The sequence below is a fragment of the Manacus vitellinus genome, unplaced genomic scaffold, assembly GCF_001715985.3.
Source record: "Manacus vitellinus isolate BGI_N305 unplaced genomic scaffold, ASM171598v3 scaffold_60_pilon, whole genome shotgun sequence".
Lineage (NCBI taxonomy): Eukaryota > Metazoa > Chordata > Aves > Passeriformes > Pipridae > Manacus > Manacus vitellinus.
In genome coordinates, this window is record NW_021940687.1 from 1,596,758 (window position 1) to 1,622,178 (window position 25,421).

Genomic DNA, 25,421 nt, shown 5'->3' on the forward strand with positions numbered 1-25,421 from the left:
GCTCCAATGAAATCTCTCATTACTGCCAGAGTCTTACATCTTCTTTAATCCTCTGTTAATGGTGTGCACTAAAGGGTGCTATGCCTACACAGAGCCATGTTTAAATACTATTATCCTTCCTTTACTTTCACATCATAATGCTAGAAATGCTAAGAACAATTCCCTCAAATCTATCATGCCACTAAAAACTGACCAAGGCACATATCTAACTGTACTCTGTATGCACAGACTGTCTTTACAGTGTAGAATAAAAGTCTCTGACTTGTTAGACTTGATGGCAATTTGCTGATCCATGTGTTCTCACTTCATGACAGTCATTCAGGAAAAAAATTTGGCAGTGTGACAAATTTTCTCACCTGCATAACACACACTAAGGCCTGCCCATGAAAATGCCCTTTGGATTATTTTTTTTGGAAACTGATATTGACTCTCCCATGGCTGAACCATCAAAGCAGTTATGAGCAAACTTCCCAAATTTCACTGGGGAGCCTTTCTACCACCGTAGCTTTCCAGCTGGAAAGGAACCAGCACCAGGCCACCAGTGCAGGCAGATTTCAGGTTAAGATCAAGCATGTTTCTGAGCTGCTCTCCAAACCTTTTACTCAGCCAGACAAAGCTCTGTAGCAGAATGCACCACTGTGTCTTTTGTTTTCTGGACAAAGTCTTGGGAGCTTTAAAGATGCAGACACTGCTTTCAGTGCTTTGGAAAACCCAGATTATAAATGAAAGTTTTAGTTAGAAGAACATATGTTCTCACTTGGTTTTAAGTTTATATACTACCAGTAGCTGTAGGGTAAAATTTAATCAAGAATTATATTACTATGTCTAAAATCTTATGATCCACCTTAGTCTCAGCCAAACTGACTAAATGTTAGGCAGCCCCTACATGCCTTGAAGTCTTGTCCAGCTAAGTGGCACTTTCAGCAATTTCTCCAGGATCAGTAGATACAGGGTACAGCTCTTTGATTACAAATGCAGTATTTCCTGCTGTTTTTAAAATACTTGTCTCTCAGGAAGCAGCACGAGTGGGCCTCAGCTAATCAGTTCCATGTCCCCCAGGCAGGGATCTTTGCAATACTGGTCTTCTTCGGAGACATCTCTGCACAGAGCAGCCTGTGCTTACACTGCCAAAGGCAGGAGAAGGTACGGGATGAAGCTACCCACATACCATTTGCCCTCAGGAAGAAATACAATTATACAAACTCTAAAAAGCCATTAATTCCCAATTTGAGATCTCCAGCTCAAGTTTAATAAAGGCTTTAAGACTATGCTACATAATTTATGCGGCACTCACAGGCAGAATCCTCTGCATAAAGTTCTTCTTGGCTTGAAAAGTACAGGAACAAATCCTAAGGATATAAACTCTAAATTGAGAGACACTGGGACTAACTATCTGGGGGGCCTTTCCAGACTTTCTGATATTTGAAAAGTTATTTAAGAAAGAAAAAAGAAATAATGAAAAGAAGAAAGAAACCTGGTGATTTTCTTTACTCACTTTTACATGGCAAGAGCAGCAAAGCTAAATAGGAACTCACAAACAACTAAAGGGACCAAGAAGATTTAAGGAGCCTCTCCAGTGATTTGTTGCATTCATTTAGACTGTAAGTTCCAAAAGGTAAATCCCTTTTCTTACCATGCATCTGTGCAGCTCAGTATTGTATGGGCTCCATCCCACTGGCAGTCACCAGCCTTGGGTGCAACACAACTGAAGGGCAGAGACTCCAGCTTGGACTAACTGAAAGAAGCATAAGAAAGACATTTTCTTTACATTCACACTTTTGACAGAAAAAAACATAGTTCCTGGAATCACTTCCATGAAATTTCTTGCATGTAACACTACTCACCTTTATGGCTACACAATTCTATCTGAAAAAAAACCCTACATGCCTAAATAGCAAAACAAGTCAAACAAACAACCCAGACCATTTACAGCTTCTATGTCAACAAGTAGGTCCTAGTATTTCTCACTTTCTTTGAAAAAGCTTAAAATTCACCCAAAGATATGAAAGAAAGATGCATCTATCAATGTCTTTTCAGACTGGCAGCCAGATGAGAAGAGATACAATCTATATTGCTTAAATAAACACTTATTTTGAAAGCTTTCTGTTGGTAAATTGAAACATTTGGGTAAGGACTGTCATATCTGCCCTAAATCCATTTCTATGATAAGCAATGCTAGTCTTTCTGATTTGAATTCAGTTAATGATAATCCACAAGGTTTTTAATCTAAGTGCCTCATTCATCATTTCTAGGCTACCTGAAGGTGCAGTCAAAAGCAGGGAAGAGATGCCATTATAGCAGATGTGTTCTATATTGTCCTTTAAATATATCCTCAGATCATTAACTCTGATTAGTGTCCTAATGTGGGTCAGATTCAAAACCATTAACATTGCAATCCTTTCCCTAACATGCACCAGGCCCACCATTCCTGTTATGCTACTTTTTATAAAGTAAAGATTTATATCTTGGCACGTACTGTTTGTTTTGAAATCCCTTCTTTTGCTATGCTTTTTTATTAAGCACACAGAAGGATCTGCCAAGGTTTGGCACAGTTAAATGGAGAGTATCCTCCTGTGGCGACCACAAGAAACAACAAGCATTTATTGCACCCAGTTTTAACAGGCGATTTTTTCTTGGACTTTCCAGGAAAACCTTAAGAGAGAAACTGCACTGAGAAGTCATCAGCTTGCTACTTACTGGATGGATTACCCTGATCTGCCTGCAAAAGTCCCACAACTTCTGAGTCTGGAAAGCCCCCCTCACATATATTTAAACTATCCAGACTGTCAATCTTGCTATTATTCTTCTATGAATAGTTAGTTATACAAACTATGTTATGCTATTTCTGCTATTATTCTTCTAACAGCATTTTCCAAATCATCCCAATATACTCCTGCATCTTCACCCAGTTAAACATGATTCAGTTTGTGAGTATTTCAGTTGAGTTCCTTTGTGATGGGCATTAAAGTCAAGAAGAATACAAATAGTTAAAGCCCAGGTGCAACAGAATCTTACTGTTTTCTACTCACTGACTTGGACAAACTTGCTGTTTTGCCTCAGCTTTTCCTTTTGTCATTGCGCTTCTGGTTTTTATTTCTATGCATTTATCACCTTTAGTGCACACATTTTCTCACTCCTTGCCTAACTCATTTTCAGGGAAGCACCTCAGCAGTATATCTGGAGAGCTCATATTTGTACTAGCAACAAACACACCGCAGAAATCTGAACGAGTGTAATCCAGAAGTGATAAGGTCCCAACCAAACATACCTAGTGGCCAAATCTCAGCTCATTCCAAAATGCCAATTTTTTTCAAATTAAGTTTTTAATAAACAGTTGGTCATTTAGAGATAGCACAGACCCTACTGCACTCAAGCAAAGAGCTTGGACACCTACGGCACTCAGCTTATGCCCAGGTAATTACAGGTTCCAGAAAATTTGCAAGGCTATAAGCAGATGGTCGTGTCTCAGTCTCACTGTGGCCACTCCAACTGTAATCATGTAAAGCTTTATTACACAATTAAAAACACATACATGAGGTCTTTCACTTGACAGGTCTATATTTAAGCAAGGACAAAGCAAGGTCAATAAGGACAAAGATTTTGGGAAGAGATAACAGGGTAGGTTGAATGTCTATTGGGAAATAAAGGGTGACAAAAGCCTCCTGGATTTCTGGGACTGAAAGGACACACACAAGTCATATTCCCCGCCACCTGCCCGTGACAGCACACAGAGGAAATGAGGTCAGGATTCAGCATACTTTGACAACACCGGCTTTTAATGCCTCAAAGGAGCAGGTTGTTCTTTGGCTTCCCTTTTACAGTAATTGTTGTGCCAAAGACTGACTTCATAATTATCCTGCATTCATGGGTTTTTTTCTCCTCTCTGACTACACACAGAAAACTGGCTGTTGATTAGAACTTTATTCAAGCATCCCCTGGTATCCAGCTCATCTGAAGCATGAGAAGGTAATTTAATTTTCACTCTTCTAGTCCCACAAGCTACACTCTGGGGGACAATAGAAAAGGAAGCAGGTCTGTGGGTCTCAGCTATTCTCCTTATTAGCTTAGTGACACAAAGAAAGAGATGAACTATGAATGAATGCTGCCTTTTCTGAGCCAGTTCTCATAGGCTTATGCTTCCTTCACACCCAGGAGACTGCCACTTCAGCTGGATAGGAGCTTCTCACATTGACTGGGTCACCTTGTAATGCAAAAGTAGCAGTAACACAGCAGCACAGCTAGTCTCTAAAACATCCCAGTCTTTCTTTATCCAGTGCTTGGTTGAAGTGAAACACCCCATTTTCACCAGAAGAAAAACAGCTCATTTGGAGGTGAGATGGAGGGAAATACCACCCAAACCAGACCCTAAGAAATGCTTTATCAAACTCATTTTGCAGTGAGAGGATTTGACACAAAATGTCCCAGATTCACAGGGAAAACAGACAGCAGATATCTCAGTTCACTCCACACAGGAGGTAACAGTGAAAGAGGGGAATGTGCCCCAGCAATGAGGCTACAAAACGTCTGTTTTCATTTGTTTGACAGTGAGTGAAGAACATTTTATCTGGGAAGTCATTCAGCAAACCCACTCTGTGTGGACATACAAAAGAGAACTGGCTTTGCTGCCTATGGAATAAAAAAGGTGTTTGCTAAAAGAGAAACTCATGTAGGGCTCTGAGTTGTGTAAGTCTTTCCCTTTGTGTTCAACAATCCCAGTGTCCATGTTTCTTGCTAAATCCTACTATATTCCAGTTCTGAGCTTAAAACTATCTTTGCCACTCTCAAAAAGTTTGAAGGCTGTTTGTTTCAAACCACTGAGTCAAGCCTCTGAGACAAAGTTGGTTCTTTTCTTAAAGTGTTCTTATAATTTGCAAAAACTCTCTCATAAGTGTATGTATCAGGTCACTGCTTGATTGATGCAAACTGTGTTATGTTGCTCGGTAAAATTTCTGCAATATCTTCAGAAGGTACATTATTGTCTGTGACTACAGAAACCAAACTCTATTTTGGTGCCTTCTGGTTTCAAGTACTAATTGAGAAGACCATGCAGGTAAATATTAATCAGCAGAAAGCAACTGCTATTGAAGTTGAAGAGCTCTTGACTTAAGATGTAGATAACAACTGAGGTGACAAATCTGATGTTTACTGAAAATTAGAATTGTGCAGTTTGTAAAAGTGTCAGAGACAACTTTGTAATGACACTGGCTTGAAATGGAGTTTATATTTGTTTCAACTTTCAGAAGTCAACTGAGGAACGTCAGACAGCACACAAAGGAGAAGTCTGAATAAAAAGAATAAACCAAGACCTTCTAAAAGTACCTGCAGGAGGACCTCATATAACTGCATTATGATTTTTAAGCTAGACCTTCAACTGAAAGTTGCCCATCTAATGGGCACATATGAAATCAATATTATTAGGTTTGGTTCACCTTACCTCAAAATTTGTCCCTGCTTTGCAAAATAAACCACGACAAATTCACTGATCTGCATAGTAATTGAATAATTAGCTAATTAGCATGGAAGCAGACATCCAGTGATGTATGCCTGTATATTCATTAGCAGCAAGCATTTCCTGATACAAGCAACAGAAAGAAATCCCAACCTGATAAATAAAATTCAAGCAAATTTCCTTTCCCTTTCAAGAAACTGAACAAGAACAGTTTTCTGAAAAAAAATCAGCAGTGATTAACCTGAAATAAAATGCCAGTTCAAAAAGACTAGCTTGAACATGTGATTATGAGGAAGTTAATTTCCTGAAATTTATAGGTTCTTGTAAAACCTATAGATGCACATCATGACTTAGATTAACTTTATTTTAAAGGGATATTGTGCAGAACGAAGGAGCTGCAGTTCTTTAATATCTTTTGGGCTTGCTGCTTAGTATTAAACAGGTTTTATGGGCAGAAAAAATAGTCCACTAATTTAATGTCTAGTCACTCACCTTGTCTTTGGTGACCGTTTAATATAAAGTGAACTAATAATATTAGTAAAAACATCAAATGACAAAGAAGTGGTCCCACACATGTTTTAATTTCCCTTTCTAGCTGCAAATTATGGCAGCTAACAATTGGCTGGCTTCCCATAAGTCAACATCTTCCATTACTCATATATGCTCCCCCAGAAGACATACTGTCTTAATTTATACTTAAACTTTGATCAACTCCCCACAAGTTTAGACATTGCTTGTAAAATATGCAAAGCACAACTTCTAGACAGGACAGTCCCACCTTGCCCAACAACTCATTCCCTTTTCTGCAGTGACCACTATTGCAAAATTCTGTGAAGTGCAACACAGTTCTTCACAAATGAACGTTTAACATGTTTTATTCAGCTTCTCTTCACTGCTGAATCTCCCCCTGTACCCAGCCCTGACGTACTTACTGAGCACGAGATGCAAACCTTAGACAGGGAACACCTGTAAAACCTTAAGGACATAGCTAAGAATACTGGAATTTGGCAGCTTTTTTGGATTATGTATCACTTCTACTTATTCTTCTAACTGGCATTTATTCTGTACAGGCATGACAGGCCATAAAAGGAGCTCGGTTTCCAAGTGCCTGCAATGACAGTTTGAATGCCAGTACTCAGCAATCCTTCAGACTAGGTGTGAAATTCTGATAAAATCAGCTGGCATTTGTGCTGCTGATTTCAACAGGATCAAGGCTTTATACTACCTCTGTTGGCTAACATGATTTAAGATGTGGGAAGGATCATTACAACAGTGAGCTATCAAGTTACCTTGATATATGGTCACCACAGAAATTTCTCAACTGCAGCTAGGTGGATTAAGATTCTCTTTTCCCCTGGGGCAATTTGGGAGTCCTTAGTGCTGAGGAGACCACTCCTTCACTTTCCTAACTTCAGGAATTTAGGTAGTATTACCCTTTATATATAAAATCCTGGAAGATAATTCTCCAAGGTTTAAAAAAATCCTCTAAGAGGGAAATGTGTAAAGATCCATCATAGCAGAAAGCCTTGTCAGATTAATGAGATACCTCTGTCTGTAATACAGTCAGGGATTTCAGCTGGATCACACTAATTGCCATTAAATGAAATCATCAGCCTGCCCTCTCCTCCAGACTGTATGGCAAGCCTGACAATGAATATATTCCCATTGAAGAGCAAATGACAATAAAAGGACAGAATTTAACAGAGTAATTTCCATTGCAAAAACTATTTCTTAGCCTATGAAATTCCCAACTCTGTACTAACCAGAGATGATTCCCAAAAGCACTGTGTGCTCGTTTATATTGGGTGTTCCAAGAGTTTTCACTGTATACAGACACGTTCTGAAGAGATTTATGCTATCTGAACATGACAGCAGCACAGAGTGACAACAGCACAGGCTGCAGTCCTTTTAAGAATTCCTGGAAATGCTTTATCCCATTTTCCCCTAATTCTGGCTATTAACCTGATGTGTAACAAGCTTTGGTATACAGGCACAAAGGACTAGGTCCCCTGTTAGTGCAGAACAGCAGATCTTTACTAAAGACACCAGAGTGGCATCTATAGTTTGGCAAGGGCCAACAAACAGGCCGAGGGCACAGCACCAAGTGAGAGGGGCTGAGCAGCACTGCTCTGTCCCCTGCATGCCAGGGGAAAGCAGCAGCACGTGCCTGCCTTTAGCCACAGCCTGAGGAGCTGCCAGGCACAGACAGGCAGAAAGCAGGACCCGACAATCCGTTGAGACTTTTCCATCCGAGCGTATCCATTAGAGTTGCATCTGATGTATACAGGCCCCTCGGTAAGCCTCCAGTAACAAAGAAAATTTACAAAAGTGTCCATGATTATATGGGTTAAGACCCATATTATTTTAGGATTATTTGTAATTTTATACTTATCTACACATACCAAATACTGGGTAGAATTTTATAAAGAGAAGATTCAACATTTGGACAGGATATGCAATATTTGACATCACAGTAAACTGCACATTCGAGGTGCAAGTTTTGCAATAACACAGCTCCCCTCTGCAGTCCACACAGTTTGTAACATCCTCATTCAGTACTTGGTATGGCATTCACCCTAACTGAAGGTACAGTGAAATTATCAGTCATGACAAAGGAGGATGGTCTTGCAGCTAGACAGCAAACTTGGGTCCAGATCAAGCCCAAGTCAAATGAGGACCAAATAAAGAGATTCAGTCTTAAAAACTTTCTTTACAGGCTTCAAATCAGATGCAACTTGTCTCAGCTTTGCCACTGACTGACTGTGGCATGTGAAAGCTAACAGGAAGTCACATCAATGGAGACTTTCAGAAGAACTTGATTATCTAAAAGGAACCTGAAGCAGAGACTTCAGTGCTCCATTTACGCATTTATGGATTTAATTCCCAAAATCACATATAAAGTCAAAAAAAAGTATAGTAGCAAAATATTCTGTATCCCAAATGCCAAATTATACTTCTGTATCTCTTTAGAATCACTCAGAGCTGATCAGATCCCACAGGACAGCTGTATCTCTGTGCAAGTTCTTAGAGACTCAGTGAACCTCTAACACAAATTAGAGCAGCAGACTTGGCACAAATGTTGCAGCAGCCAATATTTATTTACTTTAGTAAAATACAAGCAAAGGAAAAGATGTCTCAAATCTTTTTATCCAAACAAAATATAGGTTAGAGTAGTCACGGACACTTCCTATGTTTCCAAAGAGCCAGAAAACGATAAATAAAAGGTTAACATGAATTGAAGACAACTGTGTTAGAAACTATTCCACCTGGATTAAAATAGAGATTCTCTGGTCAAAGTGTACACCTGATTCTCCATCCCTACTGGACACTAAAACTTTCTCACTCGAGCAGTCTCCAGAGACAGGGAATGGATTGAGCCCTGGAGCAGTTGAACTGATTAATGGAGACACCAACAGTTTATGTATTCTTTGATTACTTGTGCACATTTTTAATGGCATCTTCAGATTCAAACAAGCTGCATGGCAAACCAGCCTGAAAAAAAACCCCAAGACACTTGGATGAACACAGATCAGGAATGCAGCCCAAGTTCTTCCCAGCACTGCTCTGGGACCACCACCAGCTCCAAGCAGAAGCACAGCACGTTGTCAACAGTCATTCCCTAATGCTCAGAGGGCCTTCATCAAAGCAAGTTTGTGTTTGTTGCACTCACCCTCAGGGAAATATTGCAGTCCAGACACGCAAGTGCTTGCGAGAATTCAAGGTGTGCCTTGCACAGCCAAGAGCAGTTTCAGGGTCTGATTTAACCTGGGGGAGCTGCTCATGGGCTGCTTAGGAGGTGCACGACGTCAGAGAGGAGCACTGCAGCTCCTGCCATTCTGTCCTACTCCCTCCATGCCAGTATGACAGAGGGTAGCAGGGATGTCTCCTGTATCCACCCATTCGTACCTCACACGAACAAGAAAGAATCAATCTCCTCAAACAGGAGATGCTTTGCTTGTGCAGCCATCTAAAGATACTCTGGACTTACAATACTGAGAATATATATATTCTCCTGGAAGGAATATATATATATACTCTTCAAAGCTTATGAATACTATGGAACCTGCTTCATCCATTCTGGGTTTTTCAAAGCACTTACTTGCTCCAGACAAGTATTTCATTAGCTGCAGCTGCAGGCTGAGCAGTGGGCCAGCTTACATGGAGCAGTTCAGCCAACAAGTAGGCTACCTTTACCAACAGGTGATTTTATGATCATTTGTATAGTAGTCCTTTCATTCCATAAAAAGTATACCTAGAGAAAACAGAGCATTGCAGTAATATTAAATCACTGGCCTTTGGTATGGTAAAAGCTTTAATGGCAGGCGGTGCTGAAAGATTTGAAGAAATAACAAGGGTTTTTGTTTGCACAGTTTACTGTTCCATATTTCAGTCTGACAGTCTGGAGAGATAAGAAAACAGAAGAGAAGGTAAAAGTGAACAGAAGCCTCAGAGAAAATCTAATTTCCATCTTTCTTTCAATGAGACTAACACCCAGCAAGAAGGAAAGTTAAATGCCCTTTCCCAAAAGAAGAATATGCAACTTGCTGCAGGCAAATAGGCAACATCAATGAGAATGGGATCCTTTACAAGATCAGGGATTCATTGGCTTTAAGGCTTTCTGTGCCTTGTTAGTCTTCTCCTGTGTCAGTCTGCTATGGACACAAAACTCATTCTGAGCACTCATGACACAGTTGTTTGTTTTTTATATCCTCTTTTCTGCCCATTGTTCACCAACAGTCTCAGCCTCAGCAGCCTGCATAACTGGTGTTACAGACCTTCCATCTCCTTCGAAATACAAGAGCTGTAAGATTTCACATACTTTGTAGCTGGTGACATTCAGTAGAGCAGGTCATATGTAAACACAAAGAAACATTCCAAATACATTTAGAAACCACATTGTTAATGCAAATCAAATGTAAACATCTTTAAGGGCAATTTGCTATTCATCATGCTGAGGGCCATCCGAACAGTCAGAATATTCAAATCCCAAATCATAAGCTCTTATTTTGATCCAACTATTTGGACTGTGAAACTCCTGACTCTAAATGGGCAAACCTATGCTATCGTGCTTCTAAAAAATTTTAAAATTAAGTGGATCAAATGTTTTTAACCAAAAGAAAAAATAAAACTGCTTCTGATATTCGGTAGCTCATTGGAAAAGGCCAAGTGTTCCATGCAAATAAAAAAAATTATATAGAAACCTTCAACCAGACCCTAAGCTATTAAAATTTAAAGATAACAAAGCAGGGCAGGTTTTTACCTTCCTTATTGAGGTTCAATTTTGTTAAAACCTTTGTGTTGTCCTGGTTACTGCAGCTATGGGCTTCAATCTGGTTTCTCACAGCTGTCCCCATTAAAATACATAAAATATATAAAAAAACACTCCTGCCTACTTTGATTTATAGCTTGTTCTGAGCTCAGTGAACTAAACATGTCACCTCTTGTATCAGCTGACAAATTCTAGAGGTCTTATTTTATATTGTCTTTAAGCCCAAGGTATAAGCTTGGGTTTGCTTCAATAGCTGGATTCTCAACCAGAAAAATCCATGTACCTCCTCTGCAGTCAGAATAGCTCGGCCTATTCATCTTTGCCATCCAAAGCCCCCTCACTGCACACACATGAAACAGCAACAGTTCTCTCCCCATGTACTACCCCACCACTGCACTTGACATGAACCTAATAAGGGTAAGAGTGACTTCAAGGCATTAGCTGTGTCTTTGCTAAGGGAAAGCCACACTCCCAAGGCCCCATCACAGCTGAATCACCACAAACAGGGCACACAGCAGGTACCTCTGCCCGTGCTCCCGAGCCCAGCAGCAGCAACGCCCCGGCTGGAGAATCGCAAGCTGAACATGTTCTGTATCCCATACGCAGTTCCATTCACAGAATCACAGAATCCTCTAGGTTGGAAAAGACCCCCAAGTTCATCCAGTCCAACCTTTGACCAGTTGCCACATTGCCAGCTAGACCAGAGGACTGAGTGCCTTGTCCAGTTGTTTCTTGAACACCTCCAGGGATGGTGGCTCCATCACGTCCCTGGGCAGCCCCTTTCAGGGTTCTGACAACACTTTTGTGAAGAAATTCCTATCCCATAGTGTAGTAACCTCATAGTAAACATTCTGCTACACATGATTCTCTTCAGGATTCTCTAGGAAGAAGAGAAGGCTGATTTATCTGCCAGATGCTGTCAACGTGCTGTCTCAGCAAGCCCCAGTGGGATGGACTGGAGACCAGCACACACCACAGGCAGAGATGTCTCTCAGACTGGTGGGATACCTGCCTTGTCCCTCCTGCTGTGCTTCTGAGCTCATCCAACACAAACACCAAGCTAGGCCTGTATCCAAAGCACTTGTATCAAGAGCAGGTTTGTCTTCAACACACACTGCAGCCCAGGGCAGGTGGGGACACCAACAGCGAGGAGTCAGGGACGTCACCTTCCAGCCCCTCCACAGCCACTTGCACACCAAGGAAAGGGACATGCAGGAGGTGCAACTGGCTGCTACTCTGGGTAAGGGTAGCCTGGAGACACATAAAGGAAGTTCTGGATTGGATGTGCAGCAGAAAAGAGGATTTGATCAGTCTGAACTGAGCCCATGGTACTGGCATTTCCATGTGCCATATATCCAAAACCAGCTGTAAAATATGTCAGTGACATTTGCAGTGTTCTGAAATTTAAGTCACCAATTATTCCCCCAGCCCCTTGTTTATCGCCTCAATAACCCATGAAGGAAAGGTGAAAGGCCAACCAATGAAAACACTGAATATTAAAAAGGTTAAAGTCTATAAGTGCATTAAAAGTTTACAGTTTTGCTACTGACTACACTGGGGATATAAATGCTGTTGTCTTGTTCTCATGACAACGACAAAAAAGTGGGACAAAAAACCCCTGTTCTTGTGGTAAATCTTGTGGAAATCATCGGTTACAAATTTAACTCTTTCTGTTTGCAATTTGCAGGGTTTCACTTCTAGAGATAGACCAAATGCAGAGTCAGAGCAAGAGGATTAAATAGCCTCTAGTGACAATTCAGATGACTGATCTCCATATTGATTGCACTTCTCATAGATGTTATTTTAATTTTGAATATGTTATTGGATATCTGAATGCCAGATTATCTATCCACTGTGGTTAAACAGATGGAGTGAATAATGCATTCCTATTTGCCTTTCTTTGATCATTTCATTTGTGTTTCAAAGCTGGCACAGAACAGCTGCTTAAGGTACAGAGCTCAAAAGACATTCTAAATCTAAATGGCTGACACTTGATGAGGCATAAAGCCTGCAGGACATGCTTCCTGTAAGGACACACAATGCTCAGGGCTGCAGGTTTATTATTATTATTATTATTAATCACTCACCTAAGAAAGTATATTGAAATTAATTATCTCAAGTATTCCTTTAAAAAACAACCTTAGGGATCTTATCTGCTGAGGACAGAAAAATCAGTTAACTAATGTAAGAGTCCTCTGGAACCTTATAGTGAATGAAACAAACATGATTAAGTTTTGCAAGAAGTCTGATTAGACTCATTAGTACTTTTCTTGTCAGAGAAATCACAAACAAAATAAGTCCTAATAGGAGCATAAGATTGTTCCTTATGGTTTTACCATCTCCATTTAATTGCACATTTAAGATGGAATATTTAAGAACTATTTCATTCATATTCCAAGTAGTAACATGATGTGCTCCTACTAACTTAGCTGAAAATGGTAAAAACCTGTAATCTCAGACTTGGGTAATGTACTTGAATGGCACTTACCAGTCTGACTACTCTAACCCTACACAAAACCAGTGTTAAACAGCTTACAGGTAATGAAAGGAATTAAAGAATTAATTTCCAGTGAGAAATCATATTGGAATGTGAGAGCTGTAATGACCAAATGATGCTAATCAATGTATTGTATTCCATCTCACACCACAGAAAGAAAGGTCAGCAGGTGAGAGATGAATGAAAAGATGTGAATAAAATCCTGGGTGATTTTTCAGAGCACTTTGATTATTTATCATGATACGTCCAATTAAAGATACTAATTTAAACCACCAAATATTTTAGCCTTAAACTGCATTATAGCCCTACTTTGCATTTAACAATAGAGGACACAGAAGAAAATCCATGCACTAGAGAGCTGTAAGTTGATTCTAAAAGTAATGCACTCCTAGGAGTGAATAGCAGTTGAATGTTATTGCCCCTAAGTGCTGCTGGAGGACTAGTAGGATCACAAGAATACATAACAGCAGCAGAGAGGAACTGGCAGATAATTTTAGGCTCCTATACAGCAGTGCTGAAACAGCTATCAAAATATTGCGTCCACTCCTCATGCCCACATTTTCAAAATAATTTTTTTTTAAATACATGAAAAGATTTTAGGGAAGAAAACTGTATTCAAAGGTTGGGTTAAACTCTTTGGAGAGAAAAGTAATTTTAAAAAATAGGAGGTAGATTAGTTTAGGAGAAAAAAAAATATCTGCTGCTGAAGAACTCTTTAATTTGGTCAAAGAAACTGCAGGAGAAAGTTATGCCTGACAAATGCAAACTGTCCTTCAACAGTGAGGGCAATTAACTAGTAAAAAAACCAACAAACTAACAAAAAGATGGAAACCCTCGCTTGATCCATGTCTTCTCATCAAGAGTCTGGAAGTGGGGCAGAGGAGAGACAGATCATACAGTCTCATCATGACTAGAAAATGTATTATACAAAAAAGTCTCTTTTGTTGCTCAACTCCATAGAAGAGAACATTCATTTAGTAAAGACAAGGGTTATACAAAAGATCTTATAATTTTATGAACCATAGTATTTTGAGGAGCAAGTGTGGATTCCACACAGCTTCATCATGCTTTCAGAGCATGATGAGCAAAAGTAAGTGTATTCATTTTCCTGTCAAACTGGTTCTGACTAAATTAACACAGTTAATGCAAGAGACAGTTTTCTTTCCTCTGAAAACAACCTCCACATCCTGAAATTGCTCAAGCAGAGAAAAAAAAAGGATTTGGAAGTACAGCTAATATAACTCACATCCCCAAAATAAGCCAGCCTGTCTCAGCTTCCTGAGGAGCACTATCCTGCCCGTCCAGGTGGAGTGTCAGCTCACCTGTCTGAGGCATCAGTCAAGGCTGCAGGTGGAGAGGATTAAGCTTTTACCTCCTCTTTTCTCCAGAGAAGTGCTCCCTGTGGAGCAGTGTGCTGCTAAGTCAGGAGCCGGGACAGACAACCACACTTCAGGTTCTTACCCCTCCACTGAAAATCAGCCACGCAGGGTCTGCTGCTCCGGGGGTCATTTCACAGCTGGCAGCGGCAGACGAGAAGTCACTGCCTTGAAAAGACAAAGAGGAAGTCGAGTTGTGTAGAAGGTTCAAGGTAATTCAGTCAAACGTTAGACAAATGCCTAAAAACCCGGAATGTGTAACCAAAATAAGGGGCTCGTGGTGCTGAGGGAAGGGGCTGCCTGGTCCTGAGGGAAGAGGAGGCCTCAGCTGCCTCACGGCACTGCCCCCGAGGGAGAGACTCCCCCTCAGCACGGACCTGGACTGGGAGCAGCCTGAAAGATAAACCAGCACTGCACACCACAGCTTTCAAACACTGCCATATAATTTTTCATGAGCTCACCATCAGCCCCTTACAGGCTCTGTCAGCAGCACAGTGTCACTGTCCCTCCACAGAACGGTGGCTGCCACACAGAGCCACCACACTCCAGGAGATTCTAAGTGTTCAGGTCCTACCAAGGGAGCCTTTCATGAGCTACTGAAAGACTGATTTTCACCAGATTTGACTGAAGCTACGCCTCCAAACAGGCCTATTTTATCTTTATAACATACAGGACCACACTTTACTGCTTACTGTAGTATTCTATTCAGCACCAAAGTTCCCAATAAATTAGACCCTTGCAAAGCAAACTTAAATTCTCAAAGACCTTGAAAAACTTTACATAGGCTCCAAAATCAGTTAAATGTGACTATGTTGAATGCTGCAGTATCTTTAAATATTGACTGTACCATTAGTTATGCCAAGCTAAGTGCTTAACTGCAATTTAAGGCTAAGCACACTCTCTTATTAAAGCATATCAACAGAAGGATGAGAATTTAGGAATGCTCCACAAAGCTCTATTCACAAATCCATCAGAGGTCAATAGCTGTCTCTCATGATCTCCTTTAAAACAAAAAGTAACACATCATGTAAGACACCCACTCATCACTGGTTGTCACTGACAGAAAGTCTCAGAGGAGTCCAAACCAGCTGATTGACTGTGAGCTCTGTGTGACAGGGGAGATTCCCAGGGCAGCAGCAGGCCTGCTCTGTCCAGAAACACATACCTGCATAAAAGGCATTAAAGGCACATGGCTGAGCTAGAAGAGAAAAGCACAGGGAATGATGCAGCTTTACAGTGTCTAAGAAGAAAGGTTTCAAGGGTAAAATCACAAGATCACAGGTTTTCTGCAGTTGTGTCACCAGTGCTGCACCTGCTGCTAAACAAGTGCTTGTTTTTGTACCCAGTGCTCTGGGGTGTGGGAGCAGTGATAGACGAGCACTTGCCATCAGCGTGTTAAGCTGTTCACTATGGGAAGCTGTCCTGTTCCATGCTGCACTGCATCATTTTAATCAGTGTCCCGCTGCTTTGTCAAGCACATTAAAGCACTAGCTATAAGCTTTCCTATTTACTCTTCAACCCAAGTTATACTGCACACATAACACAGGGGATGGAGATCCAGATATAACATATGGCTTGTGTGATGGGTGGGAAGATAATGTGGAGTGTATAGTTCATCTCTGAAGTAGGAAATAATTCACAAGTGAGGAAAAGATATCAAGTTTTTCCTTACCAATCAAGAAATACACAAGTTAATGAAGGTCAGCTCTTGGTATATTTAAGCAAATTTTTTTTTATCTTTTAATTTCCTGATAATCCTGATTTAGGAATGCAAAGGCTCTACCTTAGAGGGCTAGTAAGGACTGTTTGAAAACAGTGATTATTGCTAAGCACACGCAAACAATTTTAGCTTGCATATCAAGAATACCTCCTGCTCATTTTGGAATTATGGCTCTATAAATCTGTCAAGAGGCCATCTGAGATTAATAACCATGCACTGGGGAAGAATCTTCCAAAGCCTAAGATGTAAGCAGTGCTTCTATAAATCTTGCCCTTTCTTGGCCAGACTTTGTGATATTGTCCCTTATTTCCAGTGGCTGGTTCAAATCAAACCCAAAGCAGCTTCTGGCTTTTCTCAGTCAACAGTACAGCCTTGAGACTACAGGCTCTTAGAATGTGAGACTGAAAGTTCCCCTTTCCCAAATCCTTCAGCAGTGAAACCAAAAAGTTTTTGCAAGCCTGAAACAGTGTGGTATTTGCTATTCTGACAAATGGTTTCTCTCAATGATGGTCTGAAAGACCACTATTACAAAACACTTTAGAAGTGTTATCACTGTCAGACTAGAGGAAAAAGGTGACCTGGAAGGGAATCCCTAAGAGATATTTTACAGAGTGCTGTCACTATTAATCTGCAGTTAAATTTCTGAACATAAAATACTTGGAACCTGGCTTCTTTACCATTGTCTCATTAAAAAGTAAAGAATCTAAACCATGTGGCTTCTTTATAGGCTTGCATCCTTCACAGCACAGTCACACGATCCACAGCCAACCCTACAAGAAAATGAGCCCCTGTAGTCATTCCAAATGACATTCTGGACAGCAGCCACCTGGACCATCTCCCACAGACAGCAGTGGCTGCTGCTCCTTTACAAGTTCACCTTTAAACTAGGAAGCCAAAGAACTGCTCAGGACTGCCCAGCTGGGAAGTCAGTGTGGACCAGAACCAGCCTTGGGAGCTGCTCCTCCATCTCTACACAGCACAGGACACCCGTGTTGCCAATAAGTAGAGAGCAGACTCCAGGCTCATGTGCTGCTTCTTGGCAAAACAGGCCAGTTCATGCAAAGCCACAGGCTGCTGTGGTTCAGCTGCTTTCACTGCCAGTGCCAGATCATTGAATTAGCTGTAAAAAACAGCAGCTTGAAGTGTCGAGGCACTAACAGACTAGATATCTTGCTCTGTTTCCAGAATGGAATAAGCTACCTAACACAGTCACTCTTAGGCCAGTCAGTGTACAGAGTTAGCATGGAACGAGTTCACATGCTGGCTCACAAACTGGGTGCTTGTAAACAGCCATGAGACATGATCAGGCTTTGTATCTACCTTGTACAGAAAGTCAAAGGCAGAACTGATCATCAAATCCAGTGGATAAAATAGGGCTTTATTTATCCTGACCCATAGCTGTGCTTATTAGCATCTTGTAACACCACTGCTGTGGGTTACAACCCCTTCTGTGTTGGCCACTTTTCTCATCATGTGTTTTTACAGCTTCTGTGATACCATGCATAGAGGAAAAGATTAAATACTGAAAACTGAGCTCTTCACATAGATGATACTTAGAAAAACTCACCTGTGCTACCCCATTCAATATACAGATCTATTGGAACAGTGAGGTATATCTATGTATATCCCCAAAATATTTCCCTCCTGTGTGCAGCATACGTGAAAATTTCAGAAGGAAAAAAAATTAAAATAGCAATGAAACACCCAGTGCTGTGCATACAGTTGTGTTTCAGCCAGGGACACCCTCAGCCTATCTCCAGCAGCCCATACAAGCAAACTTTAGGTGCAAAAGCAAGTTCCATCACTATCACTGAAATCAGGCAGCTGCAGCCACTAGAACTCCACTGCACAAGTACCCAGGGTAAATTTGGTGGAAACGTGACTCCACAGGAAATGAAAACTTAAAATAAAAGATACAGCAGATTACACCATTAATTGAAAAATATTTTGGTAACAGTAGTCTAATTGGTAAAGCTCTGGATGAGGCATCAGTCTGGGTTTAATTTCCAGTTCTAAAGCTAGTGTGTCTGCGTCCCTTAAAAAAAGGCACCTTAATGTGAAGCTACTTAAGTTTCACACACATATCCTGCTGAGCATGCAGGAACCTATAAATGAATTAATCTGACCTGATAGATCTGTAGCAAAGATTTACATGATAACCCATCACACCAAGCATGAGAACCACAATACAGGTCATCTAAAGGATCATCAGTTCTTAGAAGCTTTTTTCTGCACAGCATTCAAAAGTTTGGACCCCACAGGGATAAATCTGATCCCCAGTGTGTTACAGACTTTTTTACCTCTCAGACCGTTTGCTCACATGGAGCCCAAGGACAGTCTTCCAGAGCACACGCTCTTCCTGCAAGCAGCAGCCAGAGGAAAGCTCTTCAGGCTCTTTTCCTACTCATTCCTCTTACTTGCCTTGTCCATTCATGTTGGAGGCTTTTAAGGAAAGGACTGTGCTTTAAGATTTTATACTCCCTAACTGCAGTCTTAGGTAAACACGCTCTTTAAATATAACTTATGAATATACTCTATTAACCTTTCACTTTATACCTTGATTTAACAGCAAAGTGTAACATTTCTCTGTGTTTATTTTGCTAACTTCAATTCTGGTTCACAAAGCAAACTTTCAACTTACTATTTTCTATTTGTAAAACCCAGTTAAAGACAGACCTATTTTAGTGATGGGTAAATTGATGAATGATACAAACTGGAAAAGCTGCTCCCCAGCAGGCCAAATGAAAAATTCATCTCTCAGTGAACTTAAAATCAAAACAAATTAATGTATACTTGTGAAAAGTATACAGTTACTGCACTTGGAAACCTTTTTTTTGACAGCTCCTAGAAAGTTGATGTGTACATGCCAGGAGTTTTTATATGAATGTCATTAACTGAAATACTGCCCACACGTGTGCCACACTCTGGCACTGTGGATTGTCCCCTTGCTCTTTTGCAGTAATAGAAGAGTGGAGGCTGAAAAGACAACTAGCAAAAAAAGAAATTCCATATGTGTTGTACACCTATGTTGGAAGTTCTTATTTGTAATGCTCTGGACTGCAAACTGGAGTTATAAGGCAAAAGCACATGTTATGGTGACCTGTACATGGAACTAGTGTTGACTTCCCACTAACGGATTGCTCCATGAAAAGCAGTGATTTGGAAAGAAAGCTTGTTTCTAAGTACAATATTCTGTAACAGAAGGGTTTCAGTTTAATTTTGGGAAGTCGTGTATATGGCTTGGGTATGAGTTTTCTCCATTAGTATAACAAATCAATTTCTTACATATTAAATTCACTACTTTGTTGAAAAGTTGCTAAATGCAACTGAAGGTAATGAATTCTCATAGTCATTGCTACCGTTATTATCATCTACGATCTAAAAGAGATTTAAAGTAAGTTTAATTAAAAGGCAAATGTCAAGGCTTTGATTATGCCTCTAACATGACTGAACTCAGACTAAGGCAACTCACGACTGAGAGAACAAAACACCAACCACTGCAGTCACATGCTGGCATTTGTAACTCTACAGGCCCTGGTTCTTGCAAATCTGAAAAGCTGAAAACGAACAAAACCCAGTTAGTGTGATTTTCCATGACTTACAGCATGGAGAAGAAGCAAACGGTGCTGCACAGAGGAGGTGCAGCCTCTCCACATTGCAGGGACAGGGCTGCCAGGCACCATTTCCCTGTTCAAACACAGGCAGGGGGAAGAACAGGCTCCACTTCTGCGCTTTGTTTCACATCCAGCTGTGCCTTCAGGGAAGTGTAGTTTGAGTAAGTTTTCTCAGTTTTAAAAATCCCATCAGCTGCTCCCACACAGGTACCAGCAAGCCCATAGCAGATGACTGTGTCAGGAAAAGAGACAGGGGCAAACAAATACGGAGGCTCTTAATGCCTAAAGCTTTATCAGTGAGGATTCATCATGATAGAAAAGAATTTTCAACAACATTGAAAGCCACTGTAGCTTTGGGAAAAGGTCATGGAGACTACACCAAGCAATGACTTCAACAGAACCGGTGCTTTTACATATCTGGCTTTGACTTTGAAAAGGGCATTTTCCCCAGTGACAATGATCAGTGGAGTTTCAGGTTTGATATTTCTTTCCCAGCAAGTGTTTGGGTCTTGCAACAAACATAAGGGACTTGCAAAAGAGATGGATTTTTTTAAATTATTTTTTCGAAATTCTTCTTTACCTGGAAGCAATAAATGCCCAGCTGGCTTCTGAAGACTCTGGACTGTACCTCTAAATCCTCAGCAAATAAAATTAGTGCCAGGTTCTCCATGTTGACTGTGCAAATCCCACTGTTACTAGCACAGTTACTTGCTTGTGCAGAGTAAGAGGACAGAACAAAATCAGAAGCCTTTGCATAGCCTGGAAGGGGAGATTAAGAATCTGAAATATATTATTCTACTGGAAAGAAGGAAGAAGCAAGATTATCCTATGAAAACACTAAATTGTAATGACATATTTATTTAATCATTTGTGCACAATCATTAAGAAAAGAAAGGAAGTGAAATAATAGTGTATATACCCAGAGTCCAAAGTCCCCCTATCCCCCAGGGCATCCCAGCAAGGCTACCACAGATAACAAGGCATATTCTGATCAATAAGATGCTTTCAGCCTGCTCATTTATGCATTAATGAAATGTGTGCAGCAGTTCACTCAGCTGATAAAGGTTCCCACAGGGGACTATGTCCAAGGGAAAACAAATTACCAAAATGAACGAAAGTGATTAGAAGAAGAAAAGAGATGATGAAGTGCAGCTTGGGGAGAAGTCAGAGCCAACTGTTCCTTTCGTCACCGTGTGCCACCCTTCCTCTCCGTCAGCTCACAAGGGGTAGCAAGGAAATATCCCAACACATAGACTTCTGTCTGTACACAGAAAAACAGCCTGGATTTCACCCAGTCTAACCCCTTTATTTAACAGTGTCCTGTAGATAGATGCTCTTCTTTAATCCAAACTGAAAAGCAGCTACTGAAACAATGGCAAAAGCCTGGCTCTGGCTTTAGAAATCCCACATCCATCCAGAGCCCCCTGGCACCAAGGCCACTTGGGAAGAAGTCAGGCTAGGTCTGCTGGCTCATATCATTACCCACGACCTCTGGTAACAGCATCAGGTCAAACCCCAGAGGGTTGCTGTGCAGAGCCCCATGCTCAGCCCAACAACAAGCACACGGTTCCCAGAGCTCAGCAAGTGCAGCCCCCACGTGCAGAGCTGCACGGCCTCAGTTTGTGTTCTGTCCTCCCCTCCTCAAAAAAAACCCCAACAAAGCATCTTACTTGCCTCCTCCAGCTTCTGGAGAGAAAAATCAGCCTTCTGAGCATTCAGAGGAGCAGATGGTGGTTCAATGGGAGCACGTATCCCAAAATCACTACGGCACAAATACCTTTGCACAGCACGAGGGAATCATGTTGCTGCATCTGTAGGGTGTTTTCTTAAAAAAAGAAAAATTTGGTACTGAGTGAAGAAGCTATGATTTGCTATTAGAAATTTCATGACTTTTCATAAATGAGGTCAAGGTCAGTAATTCTGATTACTATCTACATTCCAGATAGGTTTCTGCTTGTTCATCCTTTAGCTGTCTGTGACAACTAGGAAACTGTGCTGTGAAATAATATCATTTTACCAAAAAACAACTGCTCCAGCACTGACTGCACTAATGATGTACCAAAACTCTTTGTAAAAAGTACATGGCAAGGAAAAACTCTTTAGAAGCAGATGACAGAACTTGATTTCTAAATATCAAGTTGTTCTGAGGCTGTGCCCTGAACAGCAGTGTAAGGTACATATAAAACCCATGTAACACAGAATCAGTTTCAGGAGAGCTCAGAGATAACAAATCTGCATGTGTAGGCTGTCCAAAGCAGTACAATTCATCTCACAATATAAAGGAGAGAAGAGTGATGTTCCCTGTCTCTTCCTGATGAAGCATTTTACAGCACTGTAGGTGTACATATTATGCATGGAATTGTGTGGCTTGTTTGCCCTTTTAGAGAGCTGTGCTTAGAAATAAATAAGGTGCATCAGAAGTAGAGAGAGATAGAAGCCATTTCTGAGCTGCACCATGAATGAGTCTGCATGGTTTCCCAAAGGAGAGACATGAATCTAAGGACAGGGGAATGCAGAATGGCTAAAGTTACAAAGAAGGCACTACTGGGACCAGCAAAAGGGGAATTTGCCTGCAATTTCCCATCACTGAGTCTTTCCCAATTGACTGAAAGCTAAAGCAGCAACTCCATTAGTGTTTTATAGAGTTCACAAATCAATGTGAAATTCCATATGCTTTGCAGAGACACCAGCACAGACGTGTTTAGGAGTATTTATTCACATCTATAGAGTGTATGTAAGTATACAGAGAGATAAGGGCCCTCCTCTGCATCCAGATTTGCATGAAGTCAAACAAATTGATGCAGTATTTGGCAGGGGATGTAGGAGGATTCACAGAGCCATGCCACTGAACTTGTCAGCTAAAATATTTCATTCTGTTATTGGAAATCATTATTCTCACTGTCTAGAAATCTCCTCGTATTTTGAGTGGTTTGTGAAGCAAATGGAACTGCACCAGTAAAGCCATTCAGAATATAAAGTGTCATGGCAAAAATGTAATGTATCTTGAGAATTAAACATTGGTATTGAGCTCCTTTCCAGGTTAATCACTCTTCTGCCAGTAGCTGTATTTCTTCTTTCCAAACGCTCTTAACACAGGTTTTTGTTAAGACATTCCTTCAATAATCCAATGTGGAGAACACATTCTGTTTCAGCTGAGGGGAACTCATGACTTCCAGTATTTAGAAGTGACCCCAGAAAGGGAAATTGCCTTTGCCTCTCTCTCTGTGCTGGTCCCAACAGGGCCTGCCTAGTAACTTCAGCCATTCTGGCTTCCACTCTCTGCTAGAAGTGTAAACTTCTGTGCACATTTTTGTCTTTTCTTTTTTTTTTTTTTTTTAATACTACATTAGAATCAGGGAGATACATAAAACCAGCAAGGATGGATAGCGAAATTTAGCCCAACTCAGGAAACAGTTGCATACCTTTATGTACTGGAGGGAGACACTAGATGAAAACAATCTTTTTGCCTTAATGAAAGGTCCTCAGTGTTGCAAACCTACAAGTTGCTAAGGGATGCCTGCTCAGATTTTTCCCCAAATCTTTTAAGTAAGTTCCCATATGAATTCAAAAGACGGTTTCATCTCCTGAACACTTCTGAGGTAGCATTTCCATAAGCAACACACTGATCTGGAGGGCTGTGCTGCTCCTTGGAGGGGGCTGGATACCTCCAGCAGAACATTTCTCTTTCATCACACACAGCATCCCGGGCCAAGCTGATGGCTTGGAAGCTTTCTCCATCTTACTGTGGTGAAAGGCACCTTCACTAATTTAATCACTACTGCAAGCAGCATCAGTACATCTAAAAACAACTCACTTGAAAAAGGAGAAATTTTCCAAAATCTGCATTTCTATTCCTTTTTAATAAAGCCCAAGCTTGCTAACAATATGCTGTGGCACAATGGAAAATTCTCATCTATAAAGTAACGTAAAATCTATCTGGTGTGTGGGAAGAAGATAAGGGCTGTTTATCAACAGGAATAAAATGATTGAACTTGGAAATAAGATGGTGGATATCCTTCATTTGCAGGCTGCACAGATGCAATTAGCAACACAAAGAAGGTATTCACCATTTCAAAAATCTTAGTGCACTGATGCATCTTGCTAAACCTATCTGCAGTGAAAGGTTCTGCCTCAGAATGCTATTAATTTTAAACACAGAAAATTTGAAATTCATCAGTGTTTGTATTCTAAATAAAATGCATTTGTTTAAATGATGTATATATTCTCAATACTTGCACACAAATATGTATGCTTGTACTTCCCTGTGATAAGACTTCAGTCATTTTTATTTTCTATTAAATATCTATATAATTGACACGAACATTTTTTATCTCATTTCGTTCAGCATGCATGGTCATTTATAGATCTAGACACAAATACCATCTGAAGTGAGAATACAAAATAAAGCTTTTTTTCCTTAATGTGCAAATTTAAGAACTCTTTCTATAATTTATTTTCTCATTTCTTTTCTACCAGATTGTACTTGCATTTAGTATCACTTCAGCTGAAGCACAACGTAAATTTCTCACCAAAAGACTCCATCTTCAGAAGAAACGTCTGTGTTTCCAGGCTTTGTATCGCCTATTTAACATTTTTCAAATTAAATCTCTCCTCGATGAATCCCGTATATTGCTCAGCAGTTATTGAAATTTATGAACATGTTTAAGCTTTTTCATACTGCTGTTAACCACTATGATTGCCTCCTTTAAATCTTCCATTTTATAGCTATCACTTCAGCAGACTGTGTTGGTGACATTCATGAATTTCTCAGATCACAGCCGTGCCCATACTTAACATCTCGGGGTAGAGTTATGCTTCCAAAGCCATTCCTGGGTTGTCTGCTTTAACCTCCTGCTCCACTGAATCCCCAAATGTTCTGCCATCAGACTGGCAGAAGACTCGTGTTCTGGGGAATGAGCACTACAATCAGTGAGTTGGATGGTCACCTCTGCCCCCGCTGTGCAGAAAACCCAGCAGCAGTTGTTCTCAGCTCTTCCAATCCCACTGACACAACAGCACCAGCTCAGAGACAAGGGAGAGGTGCATTCTTTGCATGAGAAATGACAGCAGGGGTGAAGCCCATGGGCAGAGTAAGTCTAACTGTGAAGCAGAAAGCTTCACCATCATCTTTCCCTAGGGAATATGTAGGTAGGCCTGGCTACTGTCTCAAACCACCCAGCACCCACGATCCAACTCAGCTTACAAAGCTTTTCTATTCCTTCCCCTGCTCCGGTATCCTCCCTCTTTCCTTGGTCACTGCCTAATGCACAGAGTGAAGCAGAGACCGAGGGTGCTGAGCTGTGGGGAAAGCCTGTCCACACGTGCACCTCGTGGCACTGCCCACAGTGACAAGCACTGTAAAAGCTCTATCAGGTCTGAGTGAGCAGGAGAGCTCCCTCCTGGAGTCCTGCTCTCCAGATGCCCCCAAGGCAGCTCCTTCCCTGGGTATGCCAGAGCAGTGGGCAGTGTCCCACGCGGGCAGGAGGAGCTGCAGGG

The 25,421-nt window shown here is 40.9% G+C and overlaps 1 long non-coding RNA gene across 1 annotated transcript; it reads right to left on the minus strand.

Annotated features, from left to right (window-relative positions):
• Window positions 1-1,661: 1,661 nt before the first annotated feature.
• LOC108641405 lies at window positions 1,662-15,121 on the minus strand. The gene is made up of 3 exons (XR_001921989.1): window positions 15,053-15,121; window positions 9,549-9,701; window positions 1,662-1,735 (listed from the first exon to the last, which is right to left on the minus strand). It is a non-coding gene; the product is annotated as an uncharacterized LOC108641405 (long non-coding RNA).
• Window positions 15,122-25,421: the final 10,300 nt, after the last annotated feature.